The 26,897-nt window shown below is 51.0% G+C and overlaps 1 long non-coding RNA gene across 1 annotated transcript; it reads right to left on the bottom strand.

The window, feature by feature from the left end:
- Positions 1 to 359: 359 nt before the first annotated feature.
- LOC140605431 (uncharacterized) lies at positions 360 to 26,809 on the bottom strand. Its single transcript, XR_012008092.1, has 5 exons — positions 26,524 to 26,809; positions 25,298 to 25,493; positions 1,766 to 1,964; positions 1,265 to 1,411; positions 360 to 579 (listed from the first exon to the last, which is right to left on the bottom strand). It is a non-coding gene; the product is annotated as an uncharacterized lncRNA (long non-coding RNA).
- Positions 26,810 to 26,897: the final 88 nt, after the last annotated feature.

The raw sequence follows: 26,897 nt of genomic DNA on the forward strand, positions 1-26,897 counted from the left end.
CCCGATGCCAGCGTTAACAGGAACGCATTTCTGCCCTTTGTTTGTTCCAGAAACCAGCAGGCTGAGCCACGCACTGGAGCTTCGCGGAGAGCTGCTCACGCCGCATTATTGGAAGCACACTAAAAAAAATCCCTCATCGACATCTCCTGCCACTTAGGGGGGTCAGAAATTTTGATCATTATAGTAGGGTTCTTTTAGCATTTTGAGATGGCTTTAAATATCAAAGTCTGCTTTGGGAACTGCACAGAACCCCAGAAAGCATTGCAATATACGGTCAAAGGAAAGTACCAGATACTTCGCCCCCCGCCCGACGTGCACACACACACACACACACACACACACACATTCATCATGCATTTTTGTTGTTCTGTTTCTCTCCTCCACTGCCCTCCTCTGTGCTCTGTTGGAATAATTCCTTACCTCTTCCAGACCCAGCTCAACGATACGACCTCTCGGTTGCTGGAGGAGAGGTGGGTGAGCAGACGGGGTGACTGGGCAATGGGCATGAAGGAGGGAAGGTGATGGGATGAGCCCCGGGTTCATACGCAACAGATGAAGCACTGAGCTCTGCCCCTGCAACTAACAATACACTGTACGTTAAGAAAATTGAAATTCAAAAAAATGTAAGCCTCTCTGTGGACCTTCTGCTGACATTCCTAAGCGAATCCAATCACTGTCTTCTTGTCACGCTAACAGAGGGCTCTTAGGGCCCCAAGGGCATCGCACTAAGTCATAATGGGGCAGGACCAGACAAGGATACTCCTTGGTGACTTCTTCAAGGTCCCAGGGTTGAGCATAAAGCTCTCTGCATCTCGACACTCTGAACACTCTGGTCAGCGCACAAGGCCCACCACTGTCCCAGCCGCCCATCTACGTCCCCACCTGGGAACCCACGGCTGGTCCTCTACAGCCACGACCCCGTGTTACCTCCAGCAGAGCTCTTTCCCTTCTACCTCCCACCTCCCTCTCCAGAGGCCAATTTCAACTTTACTTATCACGGGCTCCCTCCTTGAAACCCCCTTATAACTGCGAGCAGAGACTTCTTATTTGTTTCTCCCACTAGGCCGGGAGTCCACCTACCAAAACCTCCGTAAATATTTATCCAATGGCAAAAAAAAAAAAAAAAAAGAAAGAAAGAAAGAAAGAAAAGAGCTGATAAACTGGTGACTCTGGCATCAAAGGCATTTCAAACTCTCCACCAAGTTACATGACTTATGTGGCATCCTGTTTCCTCACCTGGGAAAACGGACCAAACAATACTCACCCTTGGAGGTTTTCGCGGACAGCAAACATGCCTGTGTCTGAACTATCTGGACCGAGTAGTCAGTTCATATTTGTACATTTTCTTCCGGCCTCAAAAACGTATTTGATGAAGCTGTAGCTCAGACACGACCGGACGGGAGGCAGTGGCCTGCGGAGAAAAGCCGTGTGTCACTGTCCAAGGACAGGCGCTATGCCAGGGGTGCAGGCTCGTCTGGTATAGACAATGAATGCCAAAAAGCAGAAGGCAGAAGGGGGTGGTGGGTAAATCCTTCTCCACAGCCTCCCAGCACCCAGTGTGAGCCTGCCTTGTCCACGAGCAGGACCTCTGCTCCTTCGTGCACACACGAGGCACAGCATTGCACCCAGCTCCGTTTTATGGGCCCTGGTGAGTGAGGGTACTGACGGGCCCCTGTGCCTCGGCAACAGAGTGATTTGTTCTTTATTTTGAAGAAGGGTGTTTGGCTGTGTAAGTGAAGGCTGTGTGTTTGGCTGTCCTCAGCACCTCTGCACTTGGTGACAACCGTCGGGTGCCTGGAAGGCACCTACTGGAAAGTGCGCACCCAGCAGCTCGGGCCTGTGCGTCTTCATCTCCATTCTCTCCCCACGCCCAGCAGCGAAGAGGAGCTTTAGCAGATCGGCTCAGGGGACCAGAATCCAAGCAAGCGAGAGGTCAGGCCAGAAGGGCAAGGATAAACTCTGTCCTAAAAAAAAAAAAAAAAAAAAAGTCTATTTAAATAAGCAAAATCCCAGGATTGGGTGCATCTAAAAGCTATGACCATTCATCTAAGGTCCTGTGGCAACTGGAGAAGGGAAGCTGGGCTCCCTCCCCGGCCAAGGGGATGGATGCACTCAAGAAGCGTCGGTTCCACTGGGAGGGGCACCAACGTTTTTGTGTGCTTGGTTTCCTTTGCACAACACTGTGCTTTGAGGAAACATCACTAAGACCCAAGGAAGGGGCCTCTCCACTCCCCCTCCCACGGCTGTGTGGTGTGGTTGCATCACCCCAGGCCCCGGCCTCCCTCCCACGGCCTTCCACAGGGCAACACGGCAACAGGTGTTTCCGGAATCATCCATTGGTGACTGCAGTCATGGGACACAAAAGAAAAGGGGGTGGTTTCTTTTCACAGAGACGGGGGGGGGGTCTTCACTCAGCGACTCAGGGGACAGAACTGTGTGCAGTCTGGAAAGGCCATGATGCTCCCACGGTGGGGGCCACGGGGGCCGTGGGTCAGCTTGAGTTCTCACCTGCTCTTGGCCGTGCGCTGCGGCCAACCCGCCTCCCCAACATTCCTCCCTTGGTTGCTCTGTCCTGCAAACCCATTCTTTCTGCTGAACAAGCTCCCCCAGGAGCCCAGAACAGTGGGGGCTCCAGCAGCCCGAGTCACCCCTGGAGGCGGAGATACCTTTTACTTGTAGCCAGTATTGCTGTATTGCTTTTTCTTTTTAGATTTTATTTATTTATTTATTTATTTATTTATTTATTTATTTATTCATTCATTCATTCATTCATTCATTCATGAGAGATGGAGGCAAAGAGGCAGAGACACAGGCAGAGGGAGAAGCAGGCTCCATGCTGGGAGCCCGACATGGGACTCGATCCCGGGTCTCCAGGATCAGGCCCTGGGTTGAAGGTGGCACTAAACCGCTGAGCCACCCGGGCTGCCCAAGAATGAATAAAATTTTTAAAAATCTTAAAAAACAAAGTCATTGCAACTCGATATCATTTCAACTGATACCTTTCAAACTGCAACATGCGTTCATTTCCCAAAACTTTCGAAAACATTTGCGTTCCTTGTCGCACAATCCCCATGCTTCTTATTACCAGAGATTTCAACACACGGTTTTTCACTTATGGGTCATAAAGGGGCAGAACCGTTAACTTAAAGAAATTTCCCACCTAATGGGATCCCTAGGTGGCTCAGTGGTTTAGCGCCTGCCTTCCACCCAGGGTGTGATCCTGGAGACCTGGGATCGAGTCCCACGTCAGGTTCCCTGCATGGAGCCTGCTTCTCCCTCTGACTGTGTCTCTGCCTCTTTCTCTCTCTCTGTGTCTCTCATGAATAAATAAATAAAATATTAAAAAAAAAAGAACTTTCCCACCTAAGCACAAGCACGGTAAGTGAGCCACAGGGGGACGCAGATTGGTGGTGGTGACACTTCAAGGGACACCTGCTGTTGGCGGCACCTCCCGTTGACACTGGGTCACTGCAGTGCAGCTCGGTCAGCATCCAGGAAGGCTCCCCAGGTCGTGACCACTTACAAGTGGGGCTTCAGAAACGCGACCCTCCGAATTCAGAGGCCGCCCTGCCACTGGCCAGCCTCATGGTCTTTGGTGAGTGACCTCACCTCTGGGTGCCACGGTCTCCTCACCTGTAACATCCAGAGGTCAAGCTAACGATGCACTTAGCACACGTTTAATGCCTGGTCATGTTCGCCATCGCCACCTACTCCACCTCTACAGCTACCCCGGTGGGGTAGCATCTGGTGTTGATCCTCCATGAGCACCTCCTAGGCAGGAATGGCACCTTCACCCAGCACAGCACGCAGCACCCAGCCCTACTGGCAACTCTCTGTGGGTACCATGGCGGGGCAGAGGGCTGGGAATGCCTATGTGGATGGGTGAGTTAGGATTTACAAAGGTGGAGAGAATGGGAGAAACTTCTAGAAATATTGACAATAATCAGAAGGGCTGTCCAGGGAAATGGCCAAGGAGACAAGATTAATATATATATGTTATATATATATTATATTATATATATTATATATTATATATCCTAAATATATATGTATATATAAAATATATATTTTATTTATAAAATATATATAAAATATATACATATATAATATATAAAATATATATTTTATTTATAAAATATATATAAAATATATACATATATAATATATAAAATATATATATATAAAATATATACATAGGAAAAAAATGGGAGCAGCTGTTCAGCAGAAGCTGAGCCCAAGGAGACCTTCTGATGGGAGAGCTGCGTGAGCCCAGCCCCAAGAGCCCTGCGCCTGGCGGGGAAGCCTGTGCTTCGTATTTGTGTGTATTTATCAGTCAGGGAACGGACGGGGAAGAGACCCAGACATGCACAGGCATCAACACTGGGAACGAAAAACCACTTCACAAGATGCTACAAGTCCCCACATGCGTCCCGGACAAGCTTACCTGGGTCGGGTCCAAAATTGAGGACTATTGAACATCTAGTTCCTACATCAAAACAAAAAACCAACAACCACAAAACCCAACTTTCATGCCCGGGGTCAAATAAAACCGAACTGTCTTGACGCCGACCGTGTATTATTGCACACGATGTAACCCGGCCAGGTAAAGGGATCAGAGACGAGGTGTCCACAGACTAAGGAGCCCTTGGGGTGCAGGTGGGAGGAGGGCACACTCCAGACACGGCTCTAGAGTCGTCACCTACAAGACGCAGGGTAACGACAGCGCCCCGCTCACGGTGTGGGGCTAGGAGCGTTGGAGGCCCAGAAAGGTGCGAGTGCACACGGAGCCCACCACGGCTATTGGCCACGTTGGCAGCATGAGGGTCAGTGTTGTCACCGACGGTGACGGGAGGCCCAGTGGCGGAGGCCGGTGGAGGAGAGCGCCCAGGGGAGGGCAGTGTGAAGGGCGGAAGGTGCAGGGTCAACACGGCATCCCTGGAGGCAGAGGGGCCGGGATGGGAAGGCAAGCCTAAGGCGAGAGCTGAAGTCCTTCCACATGCACCGCACCCGTCCTGGAGCCAGAGCTCGTCTGCCCGGCCCCAAACACCCAGCAGGAGCCACCCTCTGCCCTGCTCATCAGGCATCCAAAACGATCCCAAGTCCCAGTCCTCACGTATTGACCCGCCCTGCCTTTCCCATGCAAACCCCAGGAAAGGGTCCAGCATCGTCCTTTCCCTCGCTCCCGCCCCCCTCTGCCTTCCGACCATCCTGCTGCTCCCCCAGGTGCCCCCCACCCGTGGCCCCTTTTCTGGGACACGTGAGAATAGTAAAGGAATAGTAAACTCCTCCTTCCCAGCCTCACTCTGGCTTCCTCCGAGGGCCGCCGCACTTCCCCACGCACAGGACACAGACATCCTGGGCTCAACGCAAAGGAGGGGCGCCTCGTTGGAGCCGATGGTTCAAGGAGACGTTCAGTAAAACCTCCGAAGAGAGGAGTCTACACTGTGACTAGAGTGAGCGACAGACGGAAGCGGAGGGAGCACTGGGGGCGGAGGCCGTTCAGCACCAGCATTCGAAGCCTGAAGACATAAACCGTGACGGGGCCGCAGCTCACAGGGAACAGCACCCACGTGGGGGCAAGCAGGTACGGGTGAGCCACGGACGGCCCATGGCTCCACCCCGGGCAGCTCCATGGAAGGTAAATCTGCACGGAGACCCGGGGAGACCAGAGAGGAGGCCGCAGAGACCCTGCAAAGGCCCCGAAGCACAGGGGCAGGGGAAGCCAGCGGGTTTCACGTCCCTGCGCCACCCAGAGAAAGCGTCAATCACGGCAACCAGGACACCCAGCTTCAACGCAAAGGGCACGGAGCTTTCTTTTCCCAAATAGCATAAATAACATAGTTGGGCAAGTCCGAAGCCACCACTCTACGCGGACAAGCGACACACGTCGGCAGGTGCAAGGGGTCATGCTCGGTATCGGTGCTAACACACTTCACACCGTGCGCTTTAACGCAGGCCGGGACGTCTCATTACGTTGTCCAGATTCTCCTCCGTCCCGCAGCGACAGGAGGAAACGGGCATCACACCCGACAGCCAATCCACTCCTCCCCGCCTTGGAGTGATGAACAATTAAAAACTATTTCAGGGGGAATCTGGGTGCTCGGTGGTTGAGCATCTGCCTTCGCCTCGGGGCGTGACTCCAGGGTCCCGGGATCGAGTCTCGCATCGGGCTCTCTGCATGGAGCCTGCTTCTCCCTCTGCCTGTGTCTCTGCCTCTCTCTGTGTCTCTCATGAATAAATAAATAAAATCTTTTTTTTTTTTTTTTTTTTTAAGAAAAACAAAACTCAGGTTTTCCCGTTGGGCCACATCTCTCAGAGGAGCTCACAACCAACCAGAGCAAATGTCTTCCCTGTTCCGGCAAGATCGGCCTCAGGAAGGGCCTCTCGGCTTGCCTGGCACATCTCTCCAAGCCACCGTTTAGAATCACCCAAGGTCCCAACTGGAAAGGGATCATCGTGTCAAACACTCAACGAATTCCCGAGTAGTCTCTATTCCGCTCAACATTCATTTTTACGCGTATCATTCATATATTGTGGCACTTTTTCAGGATAACCAGTAGATAATTAACACTCATTAAAAAAATCTTCACAAAAATCAAGAAATAGAAAAAGCATGCATTACATACCCAACCGGAGTTCCCTGCTCTCTGAAATAAAGGGAGCGAGCTCTGGGGTCAGCAGCGCAGTGTGGTCTGGTTCTACCCTTCGGAGACTCTACGCGCCGACCCCGCGCTTGGGGCTGAGGGACCCTCGGCAGGTGCCTATCATAGGCCCAAGCGGTCCTCACCTGTCATTCCTGCTGCTCCTGAAAGTCATTATGCCACGGCCTCGGAGCAGAGGCAAAGTCCATGGAGCCTGGAGCTTAGGCCTTGGGAGGGTGAGTCATCTTCAAGTCAGAATAGGAAACCACAAATACGAGATTCGGTATAGAGCCCTGGCCCCGGCCCAGCTAGGCGAGGGTCCTCGGAGCTTGAGCCTCACGAACCTCGCATCGAATCCACGTATTCAGCCCACGTAATGATGATGAACGCCCCTGGGCTGCCTCTCAGTAACGATTCTGCTTATTTATTTTTACCACTCCTTGTTCTAAGTTCAATTTAAGGTGACTTATGGAGCTACGTTCAACCCCGCAAAGATGAACTCAAGACGCTCAAAGCAAATAAGCCGGGAAGTCTGGACTAAGAAAAAACAAAAAAAAAAATGACAGGAAGGCAGCAATGAGATATAATACTCAGGACGCTTCCTGTTGATTTGCAGGGGATATGCAGACGTTCAGGTATGAATTTTCAAGCAGGCAATCGCAAGTGAGAAACGTGGTCTATCCTCATCCTTAACCACGTTATGAACCTGAACCAAAGACTAAATAAAGCCTCAGACACGTGAGCATTCAACCCCAAAATAATTCTTTTTTTAATTTTTTTAAAGAATTCTTTTTTAAAGATTTAATTTATTTTTTTCATGAGAGGCACAGAGAGAGAGAGAGAGAAGCAGAGATAGGAGCCCGATGCGGGACTCGATCCCAGGACCCTGGGATCATGAGGGCAGATGTTCAACCACTGAGCCACCTGGGCGTCCCAACCCCAAAACGATTCTGAGCCCCCTCTCATATTCAAAACCCAGTTGTTCTATCCCTCATTTATACACATTTCTAAGAGTTCACTACTCTTCGTTATATTTTACATTATTAGAGGAAATTTCACGAAGTTTGGCCCACAGGAAATTAACCCTGCTGAAATTACAGAGCAGTAGTCTTCAAACCCCCCCTTTATACGGACTCCACAAAATAATTTAGAAAATCACAGGACGTCCCCCATCTCGCACATACTTTATTTGATGTGTGAAATTTGTTTACCCCCCAAAAAAAAGTAAAATAAAGGAAATTTGTTTACCGGAGTTTCGTTTCAGAAGAATAACACGTTAATACAAATTCTGCTGTATTATTGTAAATATGGACATTAAGAAAGGAAGGCATGTGTCCCTTTTATACATGACCGGGGGAATGTAAAAAGCAAAACAAATCTGACGCATGAATAATCTCTTATTTAATTTTTTTAATCTCTTATTTAATTAACGGTTGGAAACGGAGTTGGTTTTCTACCTTGAACTTGCATTCCAGTCCGTATCTCAGAGAATTTTCTCCTCCTGTAACACATTTCTATGCTTGAGAGTATTTATTGCTCACGCGCACGGACATAGCCGGTGCGTACTTACCTTCGTGTACGTGTGTGCTGAGACAGAGACACTGACTTAGTAAATTTCCCGAATCAGAAGATTCCGAGTGTTAAATATTTCTCCTAGGTTTAGCCCTTATGCTAATTATCTGCGATAATCATTGCACATTATTGCAATCATTTGCATTTATACAAATAATTCCAAAACAGGGCAGCCCCAGTGGCGCAGCAGTTTAGCGCCGCCTGCAGCCCAGGGCATGATCCTGGAGACCCGGGATCGAGTCCCACGTCGGGCTCCCTGCAGGGAGCCTGCTTCTCCCTCTGCCTGTGTCTCTGCCTCTCTCTCCCTCTCTGTGTCTCAATATATACATAAAATTAAAAAAAAAATTCCAAAACGTAACACACGTTCTGGGGACTGTCAAACAAAAAAAAGCAAAGCTGAATCACCAATTATATGTTTTTAATTTTCAATTTCCTTATGCACCCAAGGCTGGAAACAGCTTACCCTCCGGAATAAAACAGGGCTTAGCATCCGTTCTCTTCCTGTTTTTGTTTTTACAGTTGTAGGAGCCCCCAGGGGCCCTGGGGTGTCTGTGTCTTCTACAAAATGCAGATGGGAGGCGGCCCCTTGCCGGGCCTCTGCCACCGGCGGCCTCCGTGGGAGGAGGGACACTAACATCGAAGATGTGGGGTTTGCACCCCTGGAGAGTCTCTATCTTCACTAACCGTTGCTGCGTAACAACCCCAGGGCGTGCACGGCTCCTGGCTCTGCTGGCCTGGCCTGTGGTCCCCCCACTGGCCACACCTCCAGGGCTTCGCCGAGACACTCGGGGCCCCACCGTGGCCCCCCTCAGAGGCGGGGCGCCGGGACGGGCTGCTGGCTCAGCACCTCTGCTCTTCCCCACTGGCGTTTCCCGCAGGACGGCCTCTCCACCTCGTCCTGTGAGGTCTGTGTGTCCAGACAGCAAGTCCCCCTTGGCACACGTTTACCAACTCTGTGCATCGCTTCCTCTGATGGCTCAGTGGGCGAGTGGCTGGCTGGGGCGGCGGGGGGGCGGGGGGCAGCGGGCGCGGGGCTTGGGCCCGGGGTCGAGCTCGGGGCCAGAGCACAAGTGCGAGACTCCAGCAGGCCCCCCTCCAGCTGCAAGGGCCTCCGCCGTGCAGAACCTGCCAGCCTCCAGCCACGACCCCCCAAGCCTCGTCCAATCACAGGAGCGGGCGGGAAGTCGTGGCCGGGTTATCTGCCGCGGGCCCCAGGGCCAGGGAAGGGCTCCGGCCACAGCCGCTGGCCTCCCAGAAACTTGTGACCTAAGAAAAGTCATTTGCTCGGGATGCCCGGGGGGCTCAGCGGTGGAGCAGCTGCCTTTAGCCCAGGACAGGACCCTGGGGTCCCGGGATCGAGTCCTGCATCAGGCTCCCTGCATGGAGCCTGCTTCTCCCTCTGCCTGGGTCTCTGCCTCTCTCTCTCTCTCTCTGTGTCTCTTGTGAATAAATAAATAAAATCTTTTAAAAAGAAGAAAGAAAAGTCATTTGCTCATAGCGACCACGGCCAGTGCCCTTTAAACCTGGCAGGGCCGGGAGTCCGTCCGTGGCCCACGGAGCCGTGACCAGTCGGCCAGCCAGGCCCGTGCTGTCGGGGCACAGCATCCCTTCCAGGGCGGCCGCTCCACTCCCCCGCGTGGGCCCGGAATGTGCCATTCCCCAGGGTCTGGGCTCCTCCCCCGCCCCCCACCCCACCGCCCCATGAAGCTTCCCTTTCTCTCTAGAAAGGGCCTGTGCCGCAGCTGCTCAGAGCACCCAGTGCCTCCCACCCGGCCTGTTGGGCGCCTTCACCAACACGTGTCTCGGGCTGGGTGGACAGTCCTTGGAATTGGCAGGTTCACCTCCCCGGCACCTACAGGCAGGGTTCTGGTCGGGGCCACGTGCTCCCCGTGGGGGCCCGACCGCCGTGAGCTGGCACTGCTGCCATCGTTGGCTGCGCGCTGACCCGCAGCGCAGGGCCCGGCCCAGCACCCCCCCACCACCCCCCCCACCTTCCGAGGGTGTCGCCCGGGCTCTCTGGACACGGGGCTACTCCTTGCTCTGAGGAGTCTCGCCAGGAGGAGCCACCAGAAATGCAAAAAGGGCTTCTTTCCCCCGCAGGAGGTCTCGCTCTCCTGAGGCTCCCCCCAGAGTCTGCTCACCACCCGCCAGCCTGCTCCTGCAGGTCCTCTCTGCAGCAGCGGCCCCCAAGCTCAGTGACGCCGACGACGGACTGTCCCCAGGCCTGGGGTTCGCAGTGCGCGGGGCCGGTGCCGCGGGGCCGGGCTCAGGTGGTCCCTGACCGCACTCTCCTCCACGACACACGATGCAAGGCCCTGTGACCCCTGCCACCAGTCTGTCGGGCCCGACTTCCTCCTATCAGGCCTGTGCCCACCGGGCGGGAGCGGGGGCCGGGCTCCCTCGTAGCCTCTGCTTGTGTCACAGTTGCTAGCGTCTCCCAGGTCGGAGCCAGCCCGTCGGGCCCCATCACCACCAGGCTGGGTCCACCGAGGCACCCCTGCCACCATGGACCGGCCCAGTGTCCACGTCACCCCGCTCCAGTCTCTGGGGACCTCCCGTCCTTCCAGGGATGAGCGTGTCCCTGTCCGAGGCGGCTGGCAGCGCTGACGCTGAGTCACGAGGGGAACGAGAAGCTTCTGGAGGCACCAAATGGTCCCCCAAGAGAAGAAATTGGCAGACGCGCACCTTGTGAGGGGACAGCCGAGGCCGGAAGCCTGAGCAATCGGTCACCGTGGAGGGCCCCAAAAAGCTAGACGCGGGAGGGGGGCAAGCTTCTGCCGTGAGCTGGAGGGCGGAGTCCCGGTACCATCAGGGCCCAAGGTCTCGAAGCCCGAAGCTGGGGCAGGTCACCTGCCTGCACACCCCGGTCCACACCAACGTGGAATCCGAGGCGGCAGGTGCCCGGGGCCCTAGGAGGGGCTGTCACCACAGCAGGAAGCGGGGCCGCTGCTGGACGCGCGAGCACAGCGCCCCTGGACGGAGCCACCCCTCCCCCCCCGGGACCCGCAGTGACACGCCGGCCAGGCAGCAGGCAGCCCCGGAGCTGCGTCACCTTATTCGGACGATCACTAAGGAGATGAAATTAATTGGTGTCTTTTCTTTTTTTTTGTTTTTTTTCTCTTTTCCCCAAATTGAAAGTTCCTACCCACGTGGTTCCTCGTTCTGCATCCTCCTTTTCTTTAACTAGTGATCTAGAAATGCGAGGCTCCCGGGCTTCCAGCTGCTCCTGCCCCCCGGGGGACGCATCCGTCTCGCGGGGCTACTTAGGCTCACCTGGAAGGATGGTGGACCGCCCGTCCTGGAGGACGTCGCTTCGACTGTCTACTGCGTACGGGGCGGGGAAGGGGGGACAGTCAGGCATCGTCGCCGGGGCCGGGCTTCCCACCTAGTGGGGAGACACCGTCCACGGGATGCAGGTGCATCCGGCCCCACCCGTGCAACCCGGCTGCAGCCCTAACTGCTACGGGGTAGGAGACGACCTGGCTCCCGGCAAGCTCCCCGACTCTGCTGCCTTGGCCCCCGGGCAGGGGGTGCTTGCCATGGCACTTCCAGTGAGGACCCCACGGCGCCCTGCAGAAGCACGGGCTCGAAATCCTTAAATGTTCCTGAGATTAAGTGAGAACACATGAGCACACGCGCCCACACGGGAGGCGCGGCCACCACCACCACCGCCTGTGACAGCGCAGGGCTGCAGGAATGTGCCAGGGAGGCCCGCAAGGGGAGGCCGGTGGAGGCAGGAGGCACAGGCCCGTGGCAGCGAACAGGCTGGCGGACGGCGCAGGACGGGGGGTCGGCGCCCTCACGGATGGGGCCCCAGAAGCAACCACGTGCGGGACACAGCGCCGGAGGGCGGGTGCGGCTCGTAGGCACCAACGTGCGTGTCATCTCCACCTCCCCCAAGGTCTAACCTGTAGCGCGTCCCAGCCGCTTCCTGACCATCTTCCTCCCCACCCCTCCGTGGGCGCCCGGATCTCTTATTCTCTCCATGTCTAACTTCAGGTGATGCTGTTTTGTGGAACACATGCCCCACGTGTATGTCTTCCTACTATCATTATCGTCACTATGATTATTATTCTAATAACCCGCTTCTCCCCTCTGACAGCAACAGGAACGTGGGGCTCTGTATTGTGTCCCCGTCCGGGGAGAAAGGGACGTCCCTTTCTCCCCGGAGGCCACAACCTTTTTATTTCCCCCCTTTGGGTTTCCTGATGAGAGAGGCTGACCCAACAACTCTCCCTAAACTTCCCACAACAAAAACATAAGCTCACTTTTGGCAAAGGCGACACATGCACGAGGAAGGTCCTCCCCGTCCAGGACACTTTCCAAGGGGGCCGGCTGCTGGCTCTTGCACGGCACTGCCGCCGCCGGGTCTCCCTCCAACAACATGTAATGTCTCTATTTTAGACGAGCCTGTGCTCCAAACGCAGCGCCTTTGTTAGCAGCGTCGGGCGCAGGAGGGGGTACAAACAGGGGGAAGCGGCACGCGTGGCAGGAGCCGGCGCTACAGCGTGAAAGCAGATCAGTAACTGCGGATGGCGTCGCCGGCAATTCTTACTCGACCAGGTAATTTGTGTAGGGGGTGCGGGGGGAGCAGGTAGGCCAAAGCCACAACGGAAACTACCAACTCAAAGGAAATAAGACTACCATCCATTATCGGTTGTAGAGACGGTTTAACTCGAGGTTAGACGACAGAGATGTCAGGCAGGTCACCTCTCCGAGGGACCCAAGAGACCCGACAGCCGCCTAGCACGGGCCGTGCAGCTTCTCAGGGTGCCTTTGCTTCAGCTGGTCGAGGGACTGCCCCAGCTGGAGCCTCCCCCCGACCCCCCGGAGCCCTGGCATTGGCTCAATGACCTAACAAGGTGTCAGGGCTGGGGGGAGCCTCACAGATGAGCCGTCCCCGCGTTAGAAAGACAGGCAGGGGGACCCCTGGGTGGCGCAGCGGTTTGGCGCCTGCCTTTGGCCCAGGGCGCGATCCTGGAGACCCGGGATCGAATCCCACGTCGGGCTCCCGGTGCATGGAGCCTGCTTCTCCCTCTGCCTGTGTCTCTGCCTCTCTCTCTCTCTCTGTGACTATCATAAATAAATTAAAAAAAATAATAAAAATAATAAAAAAAGAAAGACAGGCAGGGAGGACGTCCGGGAAGCACCACGTCGGGCACGCTGCAGGTGCATCCGGCCCCACACTTGCAACCGGCTGCAGCAGTAACTGCTGTGGGGTAGGAGACGACCTTGCTCTGCCCCGGCGAGCTCCCCAACACTGCTGCCTTGACCCCCCAGGCAGGGCGTGCTTGCCATGGCACTTCCAGTAAGGACCCCAAAGGCCTTAAAAACTCCTTGTCCCATCCTGTAGGAGGCGATACTTGGATGACCGGGAGCGACCTCAGAAGAGACCGCCCTAGCTACGTCCCATAAGCCATGCGAGCAAGAAAAAGACCCTCCCGACCCTCCTGGCACAGCTGCCTTCCCCGCCTGCTTCCCATCTTCAGAGTATAGTTTTGCTTTAATAAAGCGAGGCTGTGAGATGTGAGACCCACTGCACTCTTCTGTCCTTGAATTCTTTCTCATGATGAGAACAAGAACCTTCTGGTGACACGTGGAACCCCCCTCCCCACCCCACCCCCCGCTCACGTCTTGAGGAAGAGCCTCAGGCACAGAAGGAGGCTGGGTGGGTGGCGTTCCCAATCCCTGACCTAGAACAGCTAGGGTTTCGTCTGTTGTTGTTGTTTATATTAGGGTTCCACCCAGGAGCTTATTTATATAAAGGACCACACAGACATTTTTAAGAATCATTCAACCGACCCAACATAGATTTCCATTTCCTGCTGCCCCTCTAGATGGTGGAAATACCAGTGAACAAACAAAATCCCTGCTGATGGGAGCAAACGTCCTAGCCGCACCCTAGGCTGACCCTGGTTAGTTTGCTCGAGCTGCCATAACCAGCTGCCGCAGACGGAGGGGCGTCAACACCAGAAGTTTCTCTCTCACGGTCCTGGAGGCTGGAAGTCCAAGATCAAGGTGTCGGCAGAGCTGGTTTCCCCTGAGGAGTCTCTCCGTGGCTGCAGACAGACACCTTCCTGCTGGGTCTTCACATGCTGTGTGTGCCTACATCCCTGGTGTCTCTCCGTCTTCTTACGAGGCCACACTCATACTGCATTAGGGCCCATCCCAATGATCATTCGACCTCAATCATCTACCTCAAGGCCCCATCTCCAAGCATAACCACAGTGGGGCTTGGAGCTTCAACATGGGAATTTAGGGGGATACGACTCAGTCCATAACAGACCCTATGTTTCTACACATAAAAACTGAGTCTAGCAGACGGTCAGGATCACAGAGCCCCCTACTTCAGAACCAGAATCCGGAACCCCATGACTTCTGAGTAGAATGAAGTCAGTGATGCACAGGAAGAAAGGCAATGGGAGAAGAGGGGGAGGTGGAGGCAACTGATCGAGGGAAAGAGGAAGCAGTTCTCTTAGGAGAAAGGGAGAAGCAGTAGGTACACAACGGAGAAGATAGGTTGTGGGGCCAAGGAAACGTGGCTGTGAATGTTGTCTCCCCTTCCAGGCATTGCATCCACAACGCTGCATCAACAACCCTCTGGGACCAAGGGCTTTTTTATTGTTTCCATTTATGAGCTGCCTTTCTCACATGTTAAAATTGGTGTTCCGTGACATAGAGGGAGCACGCAGGGAGCGCAGCTCTAATCTCCAGCGCCCGCACTTACTTGCCTCCTCCTAATGTTCTTGCCTCTAGATCCTAAGCTCTGCTTCTTAGGTCCAGCTCATGGTCTGGCTCCAGCTCCAGGCTGCCAACATTCCCGGGGAATATACTCAAGCTCATGGGCCCTGGATTGTTCTCTGACCCCCAATGACTCAGGCACAGAGATCTGAGACATTGGGATTCAGCCGAAGACATGGCATAGCCCTCGAGGAGGTTGTGATTTTGCTGAATCACACTTGGCTGACTGTCAGGAAGCTCCCCGGTTGGTCTTACCTCTACCTGGGAGACAGATGCATGCATTCTGCTCCAGTCAAGGAGGCCTTGTGGGGATTGGCACAAAGTGGCTTTGAAGGGTGTCAGAACTGGACAGAGATACAGAAGAGAAGCATTCCAGATGGGGCTAGACCAGCCCAAGCTTGGACGGTGGACTCCCATGGCACAGGTGTGCAGGGGGACGGGTGGAGTACCGGCAGGTCAATCCACACGGGTACTATGGGGCTCAATCCAGAAGAAATACTTCAGCTCTTACACCTCTTCTCACTCCAAATGGACTACCAGGGCCAGTCTAAAGAATAGTAAATATATATATCTCACAAAGAATTGAAAGCAGGCACTGCAATATGGGTACGCTCATGTTCACTGAGGCGTTATTCACAGTAGACCAAGGGTGGAAGCAACCCATGTTGCCCACAGATGGATGAATGGATAAACAAAATTTGTTGGACAGATTTGTTGGAGTTCTCCAGAGAAGCATAACCAAGATAGCATAGAGAGAGATACAGAGGAGGAGAGTCAGTATAGGAATCGGCCCACCAGATTCTGGAAGCCAACAGGTGCCATGATCCACCATCTGCAAGCTGGCAGTCCAGGGAAGTTGGTGGTGTAATTTGGTCCAAGTCCAAAGGCTCAAGAACCAGGAAAGCGGATGTCTGAGGGCAGGAGGAGATGGATGAGTCAGGTCAAGCAGAAAGTCAATTCCCTCTTCTTTTCTTTTTGTCCTCTCCAGGCCCTCAATGATCAGACAATGCCCACTCACATTGGTGACAGTGACCACCGTGAGCCAGCCCGATTCAAATGCTGAGCGCCCCTAGAAACACCGTCACAGACACATCCAGAAATAATGTTTAACCGACTCTCTGGTCATCCCTTAGCCCATAAAAGTAATCATCACAACACACAATGAAATAGTGTTCAGCCTTAAAAAGAAAAGACATTCTGACACATGATAGAACATGGATGAACCCTAAGGACACTATCCTGGGTGAAACAAGCCAGCCACATAAGGGCAAATATTGTTAAATTCATGCTCAAATGAGGTGCCTTGAGTAGTCAAATTCCAAGAGACAGATAACAAAATGGGGGTCTCTAGGAGCTGCAGCAGGGGGAAATGGGGAGTTATTATGTGATGACCACAGTGTCTCCGTTGAAGATAGAAACTTCTGGAGGTGGACGGTGGATGGCTGCACAGCAATGTGACATCCCCAGTGCCACCGAACTATACACTTAAAAATGGTTAAAAGTGTAAATTTTACATTCTGGTATTTTACCTCAATTTAAAAAACTATTGAAAAACAAACAAACAAGCATTTATTGACGACCTACCATGAGTTTGGGAGTCTGCTAGGGGCCATAAAACTAGAAAGGGCTAAGACACAGGCCCCACTCTGAAGGATCCACAGGGTCTGACCTATAATTCCTGCAGGTTATCTCCTACTGTGATGCACACGGGTATTCAAAATGTGCTCTCCAAGAATTAACATATTCTTTCAAAAGGCCCTGTTTCCAAGGACGTTCTCATCTGTCATGAAGCAGCAAGGCTGGAGTTCCTCAGAATGATCCTCTCTCTTTTCAAATGCCAAATCTCTACCATCAGGCCATGCTTACCAGGGCCAGCATCCTGCGGGCTCCAACATCAGAGCACAGACAAATTTCTAGTGGTTTCTAATTAAATCACCACAACAAATCGGAATTAGCCATGCGACATGTGCATGCTGCTTTTAATTAGGGTCCTCTTTCTGCTTATTGGCTTGTACAGAGCAGATTATAAAAATGCTGGTTTCGACAACTCACCACCAAGAACCAGGAGCCATTAACATGGTGCAAGACTAGGATTCCTGGAGACTGAGTTTCTCTCTTTTCCTAATCACACTGGATCTTCCCACATCATAGCAGCAGGTGGAGGCCAAGGGATGAAGGCCACAGAGGCCTTTCAAGTGCTACCTTATGAAGCTATGAAGCACTCACACAAAAATGAACCATCATTTCTCAAATGAACAATAAAAGTACCCTCAGCCAAAAGAGATTAATACAAAAGCAGTCATGTACCTACCCTGCACTTTGGTTAAAAAATAAATAAAAGGTGACATCTGTATCAGTTTGGAAGTTAGAAAAGATGTCATTTATAAAGATCAACCCCTCTTTTCACTGAAGTGGTTAAAACTCTTCCCAGCTCACATCTGTGGCCATCACCTTGCAAGATCCCACCAGGGGACAAATGAAGCAGCAGTTTTCCAGCACCCTGCATATTCACTGTTTTGTTTTTCCAAAGAATACTGCTGGTCCTCAGGAAAGTTCGGGGTATATGCATCCTTGAAGAGTCATTATGGCCTAAAGGTTTGTATACCTAAAGGTATTTGGAGATGGGGCATTTAGGAGGTGACAAGGTGTGGATAAGGTCATGAGGTGGAGTCCTCGTGATGGAATTAATGCCCTTGTAGGAAAAGGGAAAGAGAGATGTCTCTCTCTCTCTCCTCTGTCCGTACACACACATCAAGGAAAGACTGTGTGAGGACAAAGTGGGAAGACAGTCACCTGCAACCCCAGGAGGAAGCCTCAGCACAACCTGACCACGTAACTCCCAGATCTCAGCCTTCCAGCCTCCAACACGGGCAGGAAAGAAATGCCTGTTATTCAAGCCCCCCAGTCTATGGTGTTTTGTTACAGCAGCCTGAGCTAAGACAGAGCATTTGGGGGGTAAGTTATGGATACCAGTGACTTCGGGGGCACAGAAAAGAATGGTTTCCCCTAACCCCACATTTCTGAGTCTTTGGCAATGAAGATGTCTTCCTCCCTTTGTGTGCCACGACGGGACACAGAGCTTCTGCGAGTCCAGCCAACGAGCCCTCACTGATCTGCTGCTGGGTGTTGTCCTGACTTCTGAGGCTTCTATGCTCTACTTGGAGCTTGGTCTATTTTGCTGATATAAGAAAAATCAGGTCACACCAAATAGTTCAAAGGGTAGAAAAGCATTTTCATTAAGGTCATATTTCAAAAAGTCATAGATGTTCAATAGAAAAGGATTAACCTTGGAACCCATGGCACTGTCCCCAAGTCCCTTCACTGTGACCTCTTTCAGTCAGGCCTGGGGATGATGAGGTGAGACCACCCATCCAATGGCACCCAGGTGGGCATCCGTGGGAGCTCAGGAAAGACATGTATAAAAATCTGCAGGAAATGTGAAGTGGGTCTGTGTTGGGGGAAGCAGGTGGTGAGCACAGGGCATGTGTTCACAGAGGCCCCTTGGGGCGGGGGGAAACAATTCCAAAGTCTAATCTTGAAAACACATAGATTCTAACCAGGTGGAGCATACAGGATAGGGTCTGGTACTGTTACAGAGGAGTCAACTGTTGAAAGTAGATCATGGTTCATTGGGGATGTGACTTTCCTACTGTACTTTGTCTAGGTGTCTTATTTAGGTAGGTTTGTTTTTTGTTTTTTGCTTTTTTTAAGATTTGATTTGATTTTGAGAGAGCGAGTACATGAGCATAGAGAGAAGAATCTCAAGCAGACTCCATGCTGAGCATGGAGCAGGACACAGGGTCCATCTCAGGACCATGACCTGAGCTGAAATCAAGAGTCGCATGCCCCGCCAACTGAGCCACTTAGGTGCCCCATGGGTAGTTTTAAGTACTATGAAAAAGCCTGAGGTTTTCAAACGAGCTGTGGTAAAAATACTACTAGACTAGGAACCAGAGAATCCGAGTTCCAATATTTTGTCAATTATAGCGTGAGTGATATTTTCTGAGACCTTGCTGTAGGCCAGACCCGAGACCCACAGCACCTCCCTGTGTGCTCTCACAGCCGCCCTCTGAGGAGAGAGTCCCAATCATCTCCTTTTTACAAATGACTGAATGTCTCCCAGGCTGGGAGACATTAGCTTCACACTCACGGAGGTGAGCCAGGAGACTGGCCGAGGCATGACCCAGACACTGTGCTTTCAACCACAACCAAGTGTGCAACGTCTCATTTTCCTCAAGCTGCTTTCTCATCTGCAAAAATCCTGGCTCTTCTCCTTTACTCCTGCAGGCATCAGTTGGCACACATGGTTTTGCATCCTGCAAAGGAAACTTCTGTTGCAGGATTGTTGGGTGCAAAGGTCAGGAAAGAATTCTTGAGACACTTTGCCATACAACTTGGCTTATTTTGGTAGCCTGGGGACAGGAGCCTGGACATAAAGAGCTGCTTTTTCGCTGTATGAAGCCGGTGGTCATATGCTTAGTGCTCAGGGGGAGGGGACATGCTGGGACTATTACATCATAAATGTCTTCTTCGAATTTCTACCCATAAAACTACTTTCCCAAGATTTCCCTGGTCCGGGGGCACCTGGTTGGCTCAGTTGGTGAAGCATCTGCCTTGAGCTCAGGTCATTACCTCGGAGTCCTGGGATCGAGCCCCATGTCGAGCTCCCTGCTGGCTAGAGTCTGCTTCTCCCTCACCCTCTGCCGTGCTCCCTGATTGTGCACACACACACTCTCTCTCTGTCAAATAAATAAATAAAATCTTTTTTAAAAAAGATTTCTCTAGTGCTTATCATTCAGTTCAATATGAACTATGAGTGAGATACACAGGCAGTCAGGAGCCCCTGTAAGGGCATAGCCCCTAGCGGGTATTTGATCCTCATCGGAGCATGCGGGCTGGAGATCTGCCTTCCAGGCTAACGATGAACATTCTTCTGCTCCCATCCCTCATCACCTTCAAGGGGAAGACTCTTGGTGCAGAGGCCCCCGCAGCAGAGGGTTGAGAAGAGAGCGAGGGGAACACATGACACCTGGTGACATGGGTCAAGAGGAGACCTCGTGAGAGTGAGGACTCCAGCAGTGGGACAGCTTGGTTGATCTGGATCGTCTGATGATGTGAAGCCGCACTAAGTCTGCACATGAGCGGTGATAAACCTAATAATTCGGACCAGGGAGCCCACTCAGAGTAAATTATTGTCAGATAAAAGCTCACAAACAACTTGACAAAATTTGCGATTATATAGATGTTCTTGTTTGTTGATAAAACTCAGCCAGGCCTTCGGGGATATTGTGTTTCTGAAAAACCACAGCGTGAGACCCTGGGAAAGCGGCTAATCCTCCTAGAAGAGGCTAAGGGATAGTCTAGGTTTACCTAGAAGGTCTGACAAGGCTGACCTGGGGCTGCGGGTGGAAGCTGAGCCCCCAGTGTCTGCAGGCCAGCGTCCCACGATGCAGCTGGACCCTCCTGATTCTCTTCAACCCGCCCATCTGCTTTGCAGCCAAACAGAACAGCTCATAAAGAGTACAAGGCAGAGGGCACGTTCCTGTTTTGTGAAAAGCACAATATCCCTCCAACCCAGCCAAGTCCAATGGAAGGAAACACCCATTCAGCAGCCGGGAACGTGCTGCAGCTCTGGGGAGCTCTGGGGGTGACCTGTCAGGGTGAACCACCATCTCCCAGGGCGGCGTGACCACAGGCACTCCATTTCCCTGAGGAGTCAGTCCGTGGCCAATTCCAGAAGCTCCTACCCAAAGGATACTGAGCAACAGGGGAGCCTGCGACCCGCACGATGATGTGTACAGAGCAAGTCAGCCCCAGAGCAGCTGAGCAGGGCCCTCCGGGGCCTCTCTGCTCTGCCTTCCCCGGTGTCACCCGGGGCCCCTGATGGTCTCAAGGTGCCTTCCAGAATTTCCCAGGGTTTCTTGCTTCCTCATTTATTCCCATCCACCCAAGGAAAGCATCATCTCTCCAGGTGTCTCAGGAAATGTTCTGTGATGGTTAAATACATGGTTGACCCAAGTGGCCATGGGCCACCCAGATTCAACATTATTTGTTGATGTATCTGGAAGGATGTTTCTGGAAGTTATTAGCTTTTGAATTGGTGGATTCAGTAAAGTAGATCGTCCCCGCCCCCAGTGTGGGTGGGCCTCCTCCCGTCCACGGAGGACCTGAACAGAACAAAAGGCGGAAGGATGAGGAATTTGCCCTGTTTCCTGCCTCACTGATTGACCTGCAATTTCTCATTTTTTCTTCTCCGGTCCCTGCACTGGGACTTGCACCTTCAGGTCCTCTGGTCCTCGGACCTTCGAATTTGGACCCCAGTTCCATTGTTTTTCCCAAGGTTCCAGCTTGCAGATGGCAGACAATAGACTTGTCAGCCTCTATAATCCTGTCACCTAACCCCTCATAATAATTATATATATATATATATATATATATATATATATATATATATATATATATAAATCCCATCAGTTCTGTTTCTCTGGAGAACACTGACTAATACTCACCCTGAGATTTATTCTAATTATAAGGGTTTTAGTCACATCCCACTCCAACTAACACATGGCCAAGGAGTCAGAATATGCCAATGCATTCAGCTGCAGTCCTATGTTTCATTCCTTAAATTGGGGGGTGGAATCCACTTCTCTGAAATCTCACCGATTCCCCAATCAGAAATTACAGATTATTATGAAAGGAGAAGACAGGCAGGAGTGTCCACAATAAACATTAATGCTATTTGACTCATCCAAGGTGCACAAGAACATTCGGTTTGCACACATTTAAGCGTAGGTCAGCATTAACTCAATGTTTCTTAACTATAAATATGAAAAGAATTAATGAATTTAATTAAGGAACTGCAAAGTCTCTTCAACTATATTAATATAGGCTCTAAGTACTTTCTCTGAAGAAAATAGCTCCATACCTTCATTGTTCTCTTTTAAACTCTTTTGTCTAAGATCAAATTATTGTTGTTAATTAGTATTTATTTCACACTAACGGGAAGGGGGAACTGGTCTGAGCCCTGTGAGGGACTCAAAGATGCGAACACACATGACATGGAGCAAACACAAGCAACCAAGATTTTCAGCCCAACCTTTGTGCTCCCAAGGCCCCGGCGCTGCTCATTCAAATATGTGTGTTAAATCTCTCCAAAGCAATCACAATTGTCTTATTTGCGTATAGTTAATAAACAGATTCCCCTTTCGACCAGAGTGACTCAGGCAGTCACACGTTTGGGTCAAGGCAACAATAGGCTCTCAGTTGTCTGCGAATGCTCCTGTCATCTTTGATGAGACCAGGAACTCTCCAGGGCTACTCCTGGTCAAGGACTTTGGGACGTGTCCATATTTCTTCAGAATCTTTGACCTCACGTAAAGCCAGATGAGCAACATGCCTTATTTCCCACAAGGGCTCGAACTTTGCATTTCACATTTCGGATCTAAAGTCACTCATCTGAAAAGTGAACGAAGGGGTCTCCTCGTTTAGTCCAGAGGAAGGCTCAAAAGGCAAAGGGCAAAGCCATCAGTTACTACAAGGCAGACTGAGGGGTGAATTCCGTGTTGTTGTGGCCAGACCCCAAACACACAGCCCATACAGCCCTCAAACGTGATTCGTCAATATGCTGAGAAGGGAAAGGGTGGGGAAATGCTGAGCTGGACATTTCACGTGCTTGGTTTTGTGGCAAAAGGTCCTAGGCCTGTCGATCACATTGCTGGAGAAAGTCTCTGACTTTAAGTGGGACCTGACCCCTGCGGCCAGCACCCAGTGAGGTGGGTCCCTGACACAGTGCCCTGAAGCCCTTCACCTCACCCTAGCCTGTATCCTGTTTCCAGCTTGTCTCTTTTCTCCTCACCCTTTCTGACACTTTCACTATTTCTCTCACGTGTGTCTGGTATTACGTAATTCGTAGTCACCTGTGATAAGTGTCCAGCTGAATCCAGGCCAGGCCCAAGGACCATAACCCAGCCCAAGCCCTAGGTCTGCCTGGACTCCAAAGAGGATGCCAACAGCCAGAATGCCTCAATGTGTAAGTTAAAAAGAAAATGATTTAATTAACCAATTAATTAAATGCAATTTAATTAACTTAATTAAATGTGATTTTAAGTTATATCTACCTCTCTCTCTACACACACACACACACACACACACACACACACACACCTCACTCAGAGAACTACTATAGGACACAGGAGATAAAGGTTTATTTGAATGCCTTCCTTTTTCTCTCATTCCCATATATTAAAAATGAAAGTTAACTATACTTTCCTGGAATTCCTAGTCTATTAAAAGTACTAGATGGTGTAATTTGACAATGTATGGATTTTTCATTCTGAGAATATTGCATTCCTGGAAACCACTGGATTGACGCATAATTGTCCAATGGCCAAGGTAGTGTAATGGATAAGACACCCAGCTCTCTCTGACCTAAGTCGGTCATCTGTCTTGTACCTCCCAGACAAAAAAAAAATAGAAATAATAGTTCATCCATAAATATTTAGTAAGCAATTATGAGGTCTTTCTAAATTATTTTAAAATCTACAAGCATGATAAACCACTTGATGGACTCCTACCACACCCATGAAAAGAGGAGAGCTTTATTTTCCTGAAGTCTGCACAAATTTAAGGATATGGGCCCCATAAGAGAGTTAATAGTTACTTCCCATCTCTTTCATTCCAATTATAACTCAGTGCAATATCCAGGGAAAATCGACGGAATGGCCCTAGTTGCTGGGTGCTGGGCTACTGGTTTCTATTTCCTAGCGGAATCAAATTGGGGAGCAGAGAATATTCTTGAAAATATACGCTTGTCGTTTAGGCCATGTGAACCCCGAAAGGGCATGGTGCCCTGGAGACACGTGGCTCAGGGAGGATCAGAGCTGCACTCTGGCCCCGTGTTCCTTCTGCTTTCCTGCAATGTCCCTCAGCGGTCGGGGACAGATGAGAACAGTGACCGGCACGTTAGCTGCACCTGCCACTCACCCCTGCTGGAGCTTCTCTCCAGAAAACACACATGGCATTTCGGTTCTTAACATGCTCTATCTTTAACACAGACCGAGGATAGAGCCTCCACCCTTTGCCTCCTTCCAAACCTGTCCTAGCACCTCACATGAAGACACTCGAGACGCCCAGATGCATCCCCCGCACCCCTTGAAGGACTCCAGGTCTCTGCATCTCCCAAGCAACCCACATCTCTGTGTAGACAAGGACACAAGCTGAGCAAGTGACAGGTATTTACAGGGAAAGAAGGGACTCCAGTCAGACGGGAGGATGACTGATTTGTCACCAAGGGTGACCCGGCTGGTAGACATGCCTAGGGCCTGATAGAAGAGCCCAGGACCTGTCTGGGAGGATGAGGCCACTGGGAGCCACAGAAGGACCCACAAAACTGATCTCAAAAACTTCTTCCATTCACAGTCTCACTTACTGACTCCCAATATATCCTGCCATGCAACCGCTTGGTTTCAGCCCCCCCCCCCCCCTTCGCATGTCTTTCCAGGGAACGCTCCTTGTATGCTAGGTGTCTTCAATCCAAACTTTATTGCACAACCTACACTGCTGGCCTCATGATGGATCAAATGGTAGCTCCGTTCAGGGGAGAAGAATCCTCGAAGGTGGCACAACTCTTTTCCCAAAGGAGCAAATAAAGGAGAATAAAGTAGAAGAGCATGAAACTCAACAGCAGAGCCCAGGAAGAAATCAGTGATAGAATGACCTTCAGAGATGAAGGGTCCAGGGATCTTGACAATGAGGATGAAAAAGAGAAAAGAATGAAAGGAAGAAAAATCTGGTAGCGCATCTGGAGGAATCATGTTGTGGGTGCTCCATGGCGCAGGGACGCTGCTCTCTGTCACCTTCGCAGCTTTGGTAATGGACGCTCTTCCTGCTCCTGAACCCCACTGTCCCCCTTCCCCGGGTCACTTTTACAATCTGCGGTCACTGCTCATATCCTGCTCCAGGGACACGTACATGCATTCCCGCCCCCCCCAAATGTGGGCCTGCGACTTTAGAAGACTCAAGATGAGTGAAGTGTCACCTGCATTTGATTTGTCATAATGAAGTCTACTTCCTCAGGGTCTACTCTTAGCAAAAGAAAGAACAGGCGATGCGTCCTGTTCCCAGGAGCCAATCTACCCAGGTAGGCAGGGGTCACCACCTGGCCGTTCTACCTCTGGTCTCATTGGGTTGGCCTCTCTCAAAAGAAAACCAATTTCCATGCAAAGTGTAGATTGTATTGGCTCTGTCAAGGATGAGCTGCAGGTCAATGACACACACGCCAAAAAAACAAACAAACAAACAAACAAAAAAAAAAAAAACAGCCTTTTAAAAAATCAAATACTTACACAGCTGTCTCGTGCCCAGAATCGCCCTTATGTATGTGACAAACACTTGTTGTCTAACTTCATGGCCGTTCTGTGAGGTGGATGTTGCTAGGCCTCCTTTACAGAAGCCACACACAGTTAAGTGAGCTGAGTAAGGCCACTCATTAAGCATGTGGGTGGCAGGGAGTCTGGGACCATTCTGCACATGGGTTGGAGCCTGGGGGGAAAAAAAAAGAAGAAAAAGGAAGGAAGGAAGGAAGGAAGGAAGGAAGGAAGGAAGGAAGGAAGGAAGGAAGGAAGGAAGGAAGGAAGGAAGGAGAAAAGAAAGAAAGAAAGAAAGAAAGAAAGAAAGAAAGAAAGAAAGAAAGAAAGAAAGAAAGAAAGAAAGAAAAAGAAAAGAAGAAAACTGTGTTATTTGAAACGCAGATTTATTGTATCAAATTAGTTTATTGTCACCAAAAGGAAAATGTACTAAATATTAAGAATGCAATTTAGAGGTTATGTCTTTGAATTGCATGTTTGAAGTTATATAATCCAGTTTCTTAGGCAACAGATGAAAGCAACTTAAACGGCCCAGCGTCATGTAACCTTTCAGAGCATTTTGCTTTATGGTTTTATCATAGCTGCTTTTTTTCTCCCCATGAATACAGACGAGGCCTTCAAAATAAATTGCTGTCAAATAAGCAATGCAATGTTTTATGTTCTGGTTTTTGAAGAAATCTTTACTCAATTCTGTGCTACATCTAAAGATGTAGAATATTGTAAAATAAGGAGTGATTTGTGGCACACTTCAATGAAATTTAATAATTGAGGATTGTTTGCATAAGAGCCCCAGAACGGGGTGGAGGCGTAGCAGGGCGTTATCTTAAAGCAGCAGCAGCCACCAAGATAGTCAAGGGGGACTCAAACTGGGACCAATCACTCTTGTGCAATATCGCCACGCAAAGCCCGCCAGCGCCCAAGAGCAAGGACAGACGCTGTGCTTGAAATGGGGACGGCGGGAGAGGCACGGAGATGGTCCAGCCTGGAACCCCTAGAGTTGTGGAGGACAGTCCAGGTTTGAAGGGGAATCCGCAACACTCCCATTCAGTCAGTTGCACTCATTTGCCCTATTACGTATCTTCTTATGTCTCAAACCGTGGTTTTGGCGCAAGCCACTTAACCTCCCCAAATGTCATTTTCTTTGGCTGCAAAGTGGCAAAAGCACCTCCCATCCCAAGTCTGTAGTAAGGAGTAAGTATCATTACCATCTCTAGGGGGGGCGGTGAAGGGGGGCGGTCTGCAGAGTCTGACTTTGGAACCTCCATCCTCCTGACACTCACTCCCTGAGTGACTCTGGGACGCTCCAAGCCCGAGCGTCTTCATCTATAAATGGAACAGCGACGATCTGTAGGTGATTATGAGGATTGCAGGAATCGATGCTTGTGAAGGACACTAGCCCTGCGCCTTCAATAAAGTGTTCCTGTCGCCGTTACCATAATGATGGATTTCATGCTCACACGTTTAACAGGTCATTTTTGACTTTTAACTTACTCTAACACTGTGCACGTTGACTTTGGCCAACACTGATCCGTGTCATTGCCCTCGGTGACTCGTGTGGAGAATCACAAAGGTCCCCTTG

This window comes from Canis lupus, chromosome 15, assembly GCF_048164855.1.
Source record: "Canis lupus baileyi chromosome 15, mCanLup2.hap1, whole genome shotgun sequence".
Taxonomy (NCBI): Eukaryota; Metazoa; Chordata; class Mammalia; order Carnivora; family Canidae; genus Canis; species Canis lupus.